The 13,188-nt window shown below is 42.2% G+C and overlaps 1 protein-coding gene across 12 annotated transcripts in view; it reads left to right on the top strand.

The window, feature by feature from the left end:
- The window catches only part of arvcfb (ARVCF delta catenin family member b), a 156,926-nt gene that overhangs the window by 127,474 nt on the left and 16,264 nt on the right, over positions 1-13,188 (top strand). The window lies entirely within an intron of this gene.

The following is a 13,188-nucleotide window of genomic DNA, read 5'->3' as shown; positions in this document are numbered from 1 at the left end:
ACCCCAGTAACTGCACTGAAAATCCTATGTATATGTGTCTCCATGCAGTTGCAGTTTAAAAGTATTTAAGTTTCCAAAATGAAAAGCTGTGAACTAATCAGAACAGCAGCTAAAATTCAAGGGTTTACTATTTAGTCCATGATGATTAATTTTAAGCAAAATTGGATAAAGCAGCAGTTTTACTGTATTTAAAATTGGGCTTTCAAAAATTGTGCCTACGTATGTTTTATTCTAAAGACTTGCTGTAATCCATGTTTAATTCATATTACCAAGGCAAGTGTGGGAAAATAGGCCCAGGAAGCGACAAGGAGATTTTTATTTTTTAACAACCCTGATTAAGATGATGCTCCCCAAAATGCTGTGTCACACTGTACTATGTGAAATTAAAGAATTTCATTTGGCCAGCCTAAATTTAAACTGTAATATTACTGGAATATTATATGTTAAAATTAATTAACCAATATATGTTTTGAAAATATTTGACTCTAAGTAATACTAACAGAAAGTGTCCTTATTTGGCTTGTCTTAGGCCTGTAGCTAGCTGCACATAGCCTCATGAACCTGTGGAATTTCACACAAATTTGGTCCTAAAATGAATTTGACAGTCCTGTGCATTCTCACATATATTCAGATGAAGAATGTAGTGGCTAGATGAACTTTCATTACAAGAATAGTCTTTCCACTTTCTTTCTTTCATTTGGCAAATGCTGCTGCAAATATGACTTGAAACACTGAACTATGCATGGCTTCCATTGACAGCCTGGCAGAGTCTTGTAGAAAATGTCTGATTTCAATCCAGAGACATTTCAATGTATAACATTTTGTGTGTTTAGGTATATTTGCCATAACCTTTTACTAGATAACCGTGAGTTGAGGGTTGGCTCCAAGGACTCGATTGAGAGCCACTAGTTCAAGTAGATGTGTTTCTCCCTACCTGGGAGTGCATTTAGGGGTGTATTTGTGGGTTCTCTGTAGATTTGGGATGGTAGCATGAAGATATTTGTTAATACAACCCCAATGAAATTGAGGTCCTGCTCATCCACACAGAAGCTAGTGTTAGGTAAACAGATATTGCAAGAGACAAGAGAACCAAACAATTTAATTCTGTTATTGCAGTGTGTGTGTTTGTGTGTGTGTGTGTGTGTGTGTGTGTGTGTGTGTGTGTGTGTGTGTGTGTTCTCATGCACACATATGTGGACTTCCAGGATTCGTGTTGTCTTGGGTCCTTAAACAAGACTGGAGATGAGATCCTGTTAGTCCTTCACTATACACACAGCATCTTGTGATGGCTGTGATGAAGCAGGTTTAATTCTGGTTTACAGAAAGACTCTTGGTGGTTGTAGCCTAGTGTGTAACTACACCTGAATCAAACCACCACCAAGTTACAGATTCCAGAACCAGACCATAAGAGACTGACCAATAAGCACATAGCAAGAAATAGCAAGAAAAAGGGTCCTCTATGGCATGGGCTGGTTGGTCACCCTAGTAACAAGACATGAAAGCACAGAAATAGGTGGACTATGATTATTTTTATTATGGAATTTATGCAAAGGATCCTTATATATTTTAAAATTTATACATATTTGATGGATAGATTATTACACTTTTATGAAAATGAGTCAACAGAAACATGGAACAGTTGCAGTCAACAAATGGAATTTGTAATTGTTGCTGTTTGTTTTCAGATATACTAATTGTTTAATTTGGGAAGAGCTGCATCTCGAGTGCATAGGGCAGGCAAGCAGCAGAAGAGAGCCGAATGGTGCTTGCATATATGCACATCACTGGACTCATCCGAGTTAAATGGCAGATGCTCAGAGTCACTTCCTGTTTCTTTGTCATTAATGACATTAGCAATCCAAAGTGGGCTCTTATTAAATTAGATTATAGTTCATTGCAGTGGTTTATGGAGGTAAGCCGATTTTCGTGTTTTTTTTTTTGTTTTTTTTGCTTCAGAGTGAAGTAAAGCAGATAACGATTTTTGGCAGTTATGATGGCAGCAGTGTGTGTTAATTACAAGATAATTTCAGTGGTACACAATTGCCCTCTAAAAAAAAAAATCCGTTCTGGGTCTTAGACTTGAGTGATTAACTGTGACCACTGGTTGTTGATAGTAATGTCCTGATTAGTTTAGTCATGATGAGGTTGAGCACATACAATAATCTCAGGCACATGCTTGTGGCCTCACCTGATCCACAAGGCAACAGGCTTTGGGCTGAGCCCGAAATTAGTGCAAGTACCAAATCCCATGGGCAAGCGATTGAAATCATCATTCAATGAGGCAGACAGGGTGCCTTTCCCAGTCACTCCATCTGTATCGTGGGACAAGACTGTTCTTTTCTGGTGTTGGAATGTGTTCTGCTCCAGAACTCCAACACTGAGATAATGAACAGATAATGATCTGAGTGGTTCCTGTACCTGAAAGTCCATGATTGTGCTACAGCCATAAGATTAAGAGAGATCAGGGATTTTGATCCTTAGTAATTCTTCAGTAGTTCTAGAGTTATTTAAATGATCAAGATTTTGTGTTGCTCATGTGAACTGTCAATTTTATTATTTATCTTGCCATAACCCAACCCAAGCCATAACTTCAATAAAAAAAAAAGTTAAAATGAAGTGATTGTCATGGTGAAACACTGCAGCACAGCACACAGTGACATGACAAAATGTGTCCACTGCTTTTAACCATCACCCTTGGTGAGTGTGTGGGGACAGCTCTTTTTCTCAGTCGCACGTAAGTGGCACCTTGGCGGATCTGGATTTGAACCGTTTTTTTAACCGCTAGGCCACCACTGCCACCAAACTTGGAAAGTAAAATAATACACTAGTAAACAACAATATACATAAGTACAAGGCTACAGACTAAATTCTTCTAAAAAGATAGTTGGTCTTTGATTATTGTGAATTATTGCCTGTTTTAAATCATCCAGAATTAATTGTGTGTTCTGGAACTTTCAATTATCAGGCTCTTCCCATTTAATATAATCAGCGACTGTGATCTGGATGACAGCTATGAATAAACAAGCTGGTAGTTAGTTTGTCATATTAATACAGATAACTACCAAGTGGTAAATAAGTGGGAGGTCACACTAGTGAACAAGCTCCATGCTGTGGTTAATGCCAGTTTGAAAATATTGCGCTCTGTTTGAACAAGCTATCATGTGATTTAGATCAGAGCGCAGACCTGGAATCAGAAGAACAGGCTGTGTGGGACTGATCTCGCCAGAATTCCACTCAACAGTCCCTAACATTCATAGCTGTTGAACATAAGGCCTGTGGAAAAGTAATTAAGAACTCTGAAGAATGTTTTTAATTGGAGAATGAGGACGACAGGCCCGGGGATGACTGAACCCATGCCACTGTGTTAATTGACACGGGGGCACGAAACCATGTGCCTTGAGAAAGGTCATGTGAATGTTTATACTTCTGTAAGAAATGTGTTGGTGTCGCACAGAAGGACAAAAACGTTTTTTCAGAAGCTGAAGGATGTCCTGAGAGGAAGATACCACAGATTAATGATTTTTGTCTTTCGTCTCTTTATCTTCCATGTCCCCTCTCTCCCTCGTAGTGGTGCCAGGAGAGGGGAGCAGCTCTGACATCAGGTGCAGGGCATGGTAATAAATCATCCTTCTTCCCATCCCGCTCCACGCATCTATATTCTTTTGTCTGTGGCACAAAGCACACAGAAAGACTTCTGTGCTAAAAACCCAGAGAAACTCAAGCAAAGATTAGATGATTAAATGAAAACAAAAGCCTCTCTTCCAGTGTTGCTGCATCCAAGGGAGGCGGAGTCATTGCTTTTTGTCTCCATATTGAGGAAAGATTCTGGTGAAAATCTAGGAGGATAAAGGTGAACAAAAGGATGGACAGTTAGGGTTCTTTCACACCTTACTATGTTTGCTTTGGTCCAAATCAGTCTGTTTATAACATTATATAATCATCCTCTTGGTTCGATTTCCTTTCACACAGGGAAAAATTCAAACTAACCAAAATTCAACGCTTCAAATCATGTGAAAAATAGCTCTCTGCTTATCTGTCAAACGTGTTGTTGTGGGAACAGAAGTAAATACAGGAAGTAGACCTTCTGTTGTGGACTACTACATGTCTGTGGGAAATCACGCACATGCAGTCATCAGACTCAATGTTTATGAGGCTCTGCAGCTCCTCATGACTTCAAGTTTGTCTGCGATTTATCTTACAGGATGAGTGTACAAGCCATAATTCACTGGTCTCAAATCATGTGATTTATAGCGTTTGGTCCTGTTTTGGTTCAGTATGTGTTATCAGCAGAAAGACCGCACTAGAGTTTGCTATTTGATTGAGATCACCTCCTTTTGGGTGTCTCGGTGCTGGGGATCTCAGGAAACTTCTCAAGGTGTCCTTTACCTTTCAGAATCAACAATCAAGTCTACCCTGGAGAGTGAAAAAGGGAAAGTGTCAGATGTGACACCACAGCGCCGCACCCAGTGCACACAGTGAAATGTGTCCTCTGCTTTTAACGGGAGCATGGTGTGGGGACAGTACCTTGCTCAAGGGGACCTCAGTGGCACCTTGGCAGTTCGGGATTTAAAATACGAGTCTGTTTCCTTATCCACTAGGCCTCCAGTCTATGCTGCAGCTGGATTAGCACTAACCAGATTGTAGCAGCGTGATCATCTCTGGCCCTTTTTTTATTGGTTCTTAAAATAAAGATAATTGTTTGTATATTGCTTACGTTTTGCTGATACTCTAATCCAGAATGACTTACAATCAAGGTACAGGTACAGAACCCCTGAGCATCGTTAAGTATTTTGCTCAGGGGCAAGAATGCTATTGAGTGAGGTCTTCTGCTTCAGAGGTGAGTTTGTCACCCACTAGGCTACCATCACCCCACTGTGTGCTGCACAATTTATTTTATAAACCCATGCACAGTACAGGAGAATCTGGCCAATCACATTCATCGGATTTCAAAATTTTCTATATTTTCAGAATACAAACAGTTATAATTCTTGCTCTAGTCTGTTTTTCCAGACTAGACACTGCGGGATTGGACCGTCTTGCATTTTATGTTTGCTTGACTGGTCGATGGATTGAGACATGGACAGAAGCCATAAACTTTACTTCAAGCCATGCCTGGAGTGCTTGTCGTGCTTTTCCATCCTCTGTCATCTCATTTGTCTTCCCGCTTCTCCACAGCCTGCCCCGTCTCGTAGATTTATGCCATCCTTGCACACGGGGCGAGACTGTTTATTTACAGCTTCAGCGAAGTCCGTATAAAGCCTGGCTGCTTTATTTGTGCCCACATTTTAATTTCAAGAGGATCCTAATGACAAGAACAGCAGCACTGATGTCATCCCACCAGGGTTTCCTGGTCAATGTGTAATGAAAACTGTCTGTGCCGAGGGAAGTCACTAAACTGAAATGTTTTGTCAACAGTGAATGAGCAAAGCCCCGTGCCCATCAACGGTGTCACCCTTAATCAGAAACGTGCTTGTCACCGTCTGCTGGCCTTGTGATATATCGAGGAGCACCGCTTCCTCTTTCCACCTCATCTTTTCCTTGTCTTACCCGCCTGTGCACTTTTCTAAATAAATAAAAAATCAGATTCAGTGTGATATTATTGAAATGGGAACACAGTTAGTGCAGATTGACTTGCCCCGAGTGCGAGCCGAATTCTTTGAATAATTCATGGCGCCGAGGCAGCAACAATCCCATCCTAAACCGGTGAGGAATGTAACACCCAGATAGCGAGACTTAGTTCATGTCCACAGCGCTCTCTTGCTAAATAGCATTTCCACCCCTGCGATCCATCGTACAGACGCCTCTCTGTCATTCGCCACCATGGACCACAACGCCCACTCCTACTCCCTTTCAAATCTAACAATAAGCACTGCAACTAACAATAAATAATAAATGTGAAATAATTAAAACCTAAATAGTGCTGAACAATATAAGTACTTGTGTTAAAAGCAGTAACATGAACTCCCTCACTTTCTTCACTGTATTTATGGTATTTTAGTAACATTATTTGTTTTTAGTATGTGCAATAGTCAGTCAAAATTTACATGGTTGCATGTGACTAGCAGAGCTTATGCCCCAAGAAGGTGGTCGTGGTGACAAATTGTGCAGGAAATTTAGTGGGATAAAGGTGCAGATAAGGTTGGGCGTGTAGACGCTGGTCTTGTTGTGGCTGCTCTTCATATTCACCTCATTATATCAGCATCACAATTCAATGCAATAAAAATTTACATGATGTCATGGCTGGCAGATCTGATTCCTGGTGTAGCCGACAGAACATAACATGGCTGAAGGCTGCCCCTCACTGGGTCTTGTTAGGTGGTCCTGATGCGGATTGCAAGATACATTATCCAGGCTTGAGGTGTTTGGGGTGTGAGTAATGAGCCTGTGGACACCTTTTAGACCCTGGCCTGTGTCTAATCTCTCCTAAGTACACTTATCTCACAGTGATGCTTTCTGATAAGCCACAGACTCCCTGGATGCACACAAATAACACATCCTTCTGTTCTGTTGTGAGTGCGTGCAGGCGCATATGTTGTGGGTTAATACGTAATTGGTGAACGGAAGGATTTTTTTTTTTTGTCTGCGTATACACACACACACACACACACACACTTATGACTCCTGCAAGTCCACTATTACTGGCAGTCTTCCACATATGAGGCATGAGATTAAAAGTGAATTTCCCTCATGGAGACCAGCTGTTGGGATGCCACCCATTGAGGCTGCGCGGGAAGCCGCATGGCAATCATAATCACTCACTCTCCAATACCCCGTCCCCCATGCCTCGCAAAATAATCTCCTTCAATAACGAGAAATTAGATTGTATGTAACAGACCTCTCCCGGGCTGTCGGTAGAACTGCGCCAGCATTATCAAAATCTGGCTCTGAGAGGGGAAAAAAAAACAGGTATTGGTGACTTGTTTAATTTTAAATTACATCTGCTCATCTGTATATATACCCTTCCATACAGTCAAATCTAGTCTAGCCATGGGTGCAGGTCCCAAAAGGCTGTTACCATTCCATTTCCATTATCCATTCACATTTACTGTCACCAGTTATAACCCTGGTCCCAACCATGCTGACCCTAATTTTTTCATCATCACAAATAAAACATATTGAGGTGGCGGGAGTAATCTGGTGTCTTCCAATCATTTCTGTGTATATTAAAACAGCAAAATGTCTTTTGCTCAATGACATTGGTTTCCTTAAGGTTTTTTATTTCTATATTGCTTATAATTGTATTTAATTGCATTTTTGCTGCTTTATTTGTGGGCATGTTTTCTATTGTGCATAAATAGTGATTTTGCTCTGCAATAACTATAGAAAAAGCCTGAACCTTCACAATAGTATCCCCTTACCCAGGATTATGCACACCCTCTCAAGATGATATACTGTCACATTCCTCAGAGCCATAATGGCTGAGGCAATAATTATAGCTCTGAATTAAAACTACACAGGAGGAATTCAATGCGATTTACCCTCCCATTGGAGCCTTTTTTCCCCTCCTTTTGAGCCAAAAGAGGGTGTTTCTGTTGCTCTGCGAGAGGCTTTAATCTAATTAAATTCAGATAAATAGAAGTGCCCTGGCTGCTAGAGCCATAGTGACAGTTGCATAAAGCCCGCCGGAGCTGACTGCTTTATGTTTGGATAAACAAGCTATTAAAATGAAATATAACCACCAGAAAGCTGAGGCCATCAAATGAGTGTCTGCCTAGAGGGCACTCTCGGGATCTGTTGTTTTTCTCCATGTAACATCAGGGGAGGATGTTGACCTTCGACCTTAGATTGTTGTGGTCAGTTGTTTGCCTTTTTTTCCTCCCCTCCACTTCACTCATTGAAGTGCTGAATTTCGTTTTTAAGACTCCCTCTGGGAACTACGGAGTTGAAACTACAGAGAGTGCGCTACAGAGTTGAAAGGTGATCTGGTTTTTATTGAAAATACTTCTGTGATATTTTCAGGGAGATGAGTGGAAAATGGAACCATCTTCCCTGTGTTATTAATTTACACCTGTAGGCCAGGTAGGCCACAGGGCTTGAAGATGAGATGTCAGGTGACTCCTGAAATCCATACTAAAAATGGATTATTGAACGCATAATATGGAGAGTAGTCAATTTGTGGGTCAGTTCCCTAGGTTGCTTTGTGTTGGAGTGTGTGCTGTGTACATCATGAGTTGTGTTGCCCTGGGAAATTAGTCAGAAAGAGAGTTGTAGGGCTGCATTACTCAAATAAATTACTGCATAAAAAATAAATAAACATCCGCCATTGCCTCATGGTTCTGTCCCATTAGATAAAACGGTTAATATCCTCACCAGAGCATTTTTCACTAAATTTTCTCAGTGGCTGACAGTCAAAAAGGAATAATATTCATGTTGGAAATAAACTCTGTAAATCCAGTAGGTCTATGCATGATGTTTCTTGTAGAGTACTTGGACTTAATTTTTAAAAGTTTGACGATAAATGCAGTATCCAATTTTTGTGTAAGCCTAGCCCAACTCTGTCCTACTCTCAGCTGTCTTGTGTATTACTGTTCACCTGCCAGACACTCTGGACCAGCACATGCGGTGGGTTCTCTGCCTTTCTGACATGCTTTCTCATTTTGTGTCTGAGTCTGAGTAAACAAGAGTCCGGAGTTAGCGGAGGGGTGCTGCCAAACATAAGAGCCACAACACCAAGATGTTAATTTAATCCACAGTCTCTGACTTGTCTGGCTTTTTTTCTCCCGGAGGTTATAGTGGAACCTCACAGCATGCTGTTAAGAGTGCTCATTTTTTCTTGTTTTTTTTCTGATTTCTGCTTTTGACGTGTCAATCTGTTGGGCCCCAGGAATAAATAAGTGAGAGGATAAAACGATCTCTGTCGATGTTTGCTGTCACCCCAGCTGCCAGCGTGTCTCTCTGTGCTGCCTTAATGAACAGATTTGTTAGTGTGGATGGATGTGGTTGCTGTGGCAACTGAGGCAAATGCTATTTCTGTTCAGCCGGATGTTCTTGCACACCTACCACCGCCGCCTCGTCTTATCCGCTGTGTGAGTTTTCCCTCCATTTTGTACCACCGCCCCTCCATCCTTTCCTTTCGTCTCTCTCATATATCTCTTTTGGTTGGTCACATGACCAGTGGTTGTTGGCTGCCGAACCTATCAAACTGATATAGTCTGGTAGCTTCATCAGGGCTCATCTTTGGCTGAATAAATGGCCAGAATTTCCTGCTGCACAAGGGGTGTTTGCTAACATCACACTCAGTAGTTTGCCAGTCAAGAGTGTTTGAAAGATAAATTGAATGGTTTTGTTTTGTTTTGTAACCACTCGGCAGTTAATTCCACCTCAAGATATATCTAGAACGCGGGAAACACTCCCCGTGTGCCATGTTTTAAACAGCACTGGGAAAACATGCCCCACAGAATATTTCCCTGGAGCTGTGTTTCAGTGCAGATGTTATTTCTATCTTAAAGTAGTATAATATTTTAATGTTGCATTCTGGGATAGCAGGGCCATGGCTAATGATGACTTATGGAGTGAAGATCAGTGCAGGTTTTATAGATTCCTAACTTATTTTGTTTTTCAAAGCACATTTTTCCCCTCTGGAACTGAAATAGATTTTAAATCAGTTTCTGTTAGTGCTTACCACGAGATATTCATTTGCCAATGCTTTAATGGATGCCTCCTTTGTTTAAAGGTGGAGGTTACAACCGCACTTTCAAATAAACACACGTCCAGTCGCCCCAAGGCCCAGCATGAGCTATAGGAAATCAAAACGCAGCCACCCAATTTTTCGTGGATACTATGAGGAAAATGGTTTGGTGTGAAGGCATGAATCTGCTGGTCGACATGACTGCTTCTCCGAGAGGCAGAGAAAATCTCTGAAAGACGATTCATTCTTTTAGCCCAACAGAGGGGAGGTGAGTGCAACAAGAGAATCTCTTTGAGTCGTGTGGTGAAAGGTTTGAAGTGTTGGTGATTCGGGCACAATGCTGGCTATTGAAGAGGAGCCGGAAGAAGCCCGGCTTCCTCGGGTGACCGGTGACAGGCCCCTCGGCTCACGGAAACTTTGCGGGACCTCATTAGCCATTTAGAGATGGAAAAATGTCACGGTTTGATTTGGATGGCGAGCTTAATGCTTTCAAGCATCAATCAAACCCCCTTTGACAGCATCTTCCTGTCAAGTCCAAGAACCAGGACACTAGTGACAGAAGGTGTTTTGTCTCTTCTCATCCCCATTCCTCTCCAGTGACCCCTGGCCATTCTCCCCAGGAAATGATTGAGTCTGCCAACAATGATGAGCCTGGCAACACGTGCCTGCCCGACCAATTCCCCAAAACAACACACTCACACACCCGCAGAGGACCTACGAACGTCCCCCGCCAAACACACACTCCTGCTGCAAACCGGTAGCAGCGTTTGATTGACAGGCTCGGCCGTCCCCGCTGTGACTGTGCACCAGTGCCTGGGGGCAAAGAGAAGAGGATCCCTCGCCGCTTTGCAGCTTCATCAGTATGCTGGGTGACTCAACGCCGCCGCCTTTTCATCCTCTCGCCAGGCGCAAATTTCCTCCATTCCCCACCTCGCTCTTTTCCCCACTGCGCTTTCCGCAGTTGAAGAATTTGACTCTCTTGTCCTTTCTTCGTCTTGGTTATTGTTTTGGCCCAAACCACTCCTTTGGAAGCTTGAGGTATTCATTTCCGGATATATTCGCAAAAAACAGAAGACTTTTTGCACAAGGTTGTGAAAAGGCGCTGGCTTCCACAGAGGAACTTGGACGGTTAAACATCAGCATGTGTTCCTCATTGTGGTTGTTAAATGACATATTTTAGGGGGGAACAACAGTTCGAATGTGTTGTTCATTTTATTTTTTTATTTTTTTCTGTGTGACTATTATGCAGAGACACTGTAACCCAACTTTGTCCCTGTGCCCCTGATGTAGTAGTGTAAAGTAGTGGCCTCCAACCTGTCGAAATCTGTTGTGTCATTCCAGTCTGCTTATTAAGTTTGGTGGTCTGTGGGTTCTCTGGGTTTTGGGTTATGAAACTTTTGGCCTTTTTTTGTGGGCAGGCGAGTTATTGGCACGTTCTTCATTTGTAATTGTTTTGCAGCTTGTCAAGTTACAGTGCAGTCACCTAAATTGCTGAAAAGTTGAATAGCATCTGGAACCCACTTTCTGAGCCACTCGGTGGACTGTGATGCTTCGTATGACCTTTACTTTGCACTAACCCACTTTGCCAAATACAGCTGAGCACAAGAAAACCGGTGAGAAACAAAGCTGGGTGGGATGCAGGCTCAAAGTGAGGACCATACACACTAGGACCTAAGGCCACTTTAAACTAATTAATACATGTGACAGGAGGAATCGTTGGAACCTGGAGGAAACAGGGACACACACACACACACACAAACTCCACACACACACAAAGCCAGGGCCTGGATTTGAAGGCACGACCTTAAAAGTGGCAACTACTCTACCCAACACATTGCTTCTTCTATTCAGTGCAACTGTTTAATCGTTAATAATATAAGATAATTACCATATTAATAAAAAAAAATCTATTAACAAATTAACCCAATACTTAGTGTTCCATTGGAACTCCCTCTTTACATTTATGCCCATATTCAGTTCATTAACAGCCATTTCCACAGACATACTATTCACAACATAAGCAGCATCTGGGCTGGATCTTTGATCAATCTGATGTTGTTTTTGAAATGGAGGTTATGTACAGGATGCAGCAGTATATAATATTTACATGGCAGCATGGCTGTTAATGAGAGGGATATATGCGCTGATGGTTTAGAGCCCCGGTCTCAGCTGGGCTGCGCCTCAGCAGGCAGCCTGTCTCCGGATGCGCTGCTGCTGTAGGAGAGATCCCTCATCATCCATGACTGAGCTCACAACACTGCAGCAGGAGGCCAGTAGCTGGCGAGTAAACAAACCCAGACAAGCCGAACATCTCCCTCCCTCTGATCTCCCTCCGAAGAGAAGCTTTTTAGCATGTTGTCTTAAGCCACGTCTTGGAATATTGCTGTTTCGTAACCGTCTGGCCACAATCTTGAGGGCAGTCCAAGCCAGAAGAATTACAAGAAGGAGAAATAGCAGATTCCTAGATATTAAAGGCTTGTGTTGGGTTTCAAGTGAACTCTGCAGCAGGGTGTAGTATGAAGGTCATTAAATCGAATATGCATCCGATCCAGCTTGGAAGACAAGTTGTGTGCCAACACACTACCGCAGTGTGAAGTTGAATGACAAGTGTTTGTTTTACTTCTTCAGCATGGACTTTAAAGGACCGGCGCAGCGTCCCCTAACTGCGGCCTCCCTCCCACTGTGTCCTAAGCTGCTGAAGGGTCCATTCCATTTAAGAAGAGAAGAGCATCCTCAAAATAAACCTTTGTGCCGCCTCGTTTGCTCGAGTCAAACGCCTGGAATGGAGCGAGTGCAGTTCTGTGACTCAGAATAATTTCTGGCAGGGTGATAGATCTGCAGAACCGCTACAAGTCGCTCAGGCAGAAAAGATAAATATGCTTCCTCTGGCCAATGCCAGGAGATCTGAGCCAGAGCCACATCCTGTGCAGAGTCTTCCTCCAAAATTACTGGTGCGAGCAGCAGATTTAGCAGTTTAAATGGCCAGGTTGGGATCGTGCTCTTCCTGAACTTCGTCTACTGTTGGTCTGCTTCTCGGCTGGTATGGGTGTGTCTCATTCCTCCCAATACTATTTATTGTTTTAGGCTATTTTATCCATTCTATGTGCAAGAATTACCAGGAGTTCTATTTACAATTTTTGTTTTTAAAAACCAAACCCCTCATCTACAGAAATGTACAAACAACATTTGTATTGTTTGTTCATTCATAAATGTGATATATTTGTATTATAAAAAGACCATCACTGGACCATCACTAGCCATCAAAACAACTTTTAAAACCAACCAAAGGTTATTTATAATTTTTCTGTATTGTAACATAGTAATAATATTGTAACTACTGAGTGTAAGTTGCTCTGGATAAGGGCGTCTGATAAATGCTATAAATGTAAACATAGAACTAAACCCAAGTCTCATGTTGTAAACATAATATTGCAAATACATTTGAGGCTGTGATGACAGCATTTTGGGCTGCTGTTGTCCTTTCATACAATGGGGGTGGTCTTCCAACAGTCCTGGCAGGGTTTTTTTGATTAGCACGTCTTGTCAGCATTTCATTCACT

Source organism: Denticeps clupeoides, chromosome 11, assembly GCF_900700375.1.
Source record: "Denticeps clupeoides chromosome 11, fDenClu1.1, whole genome shotgun sequence".
Classification (NCBI taxonomy): domain Eukaryota; kingdom Metazoa; phylum Chordata; class Actinopteri; order Clupeiformes; family Denticipitidae; genus Denticeps; species Denticeps clupeoides.
The sequence above is the reverse complement of the archived record's forward strand: the minus strand, read 5'-3'. Positions and strand labels throughout refer to the sequence as shown.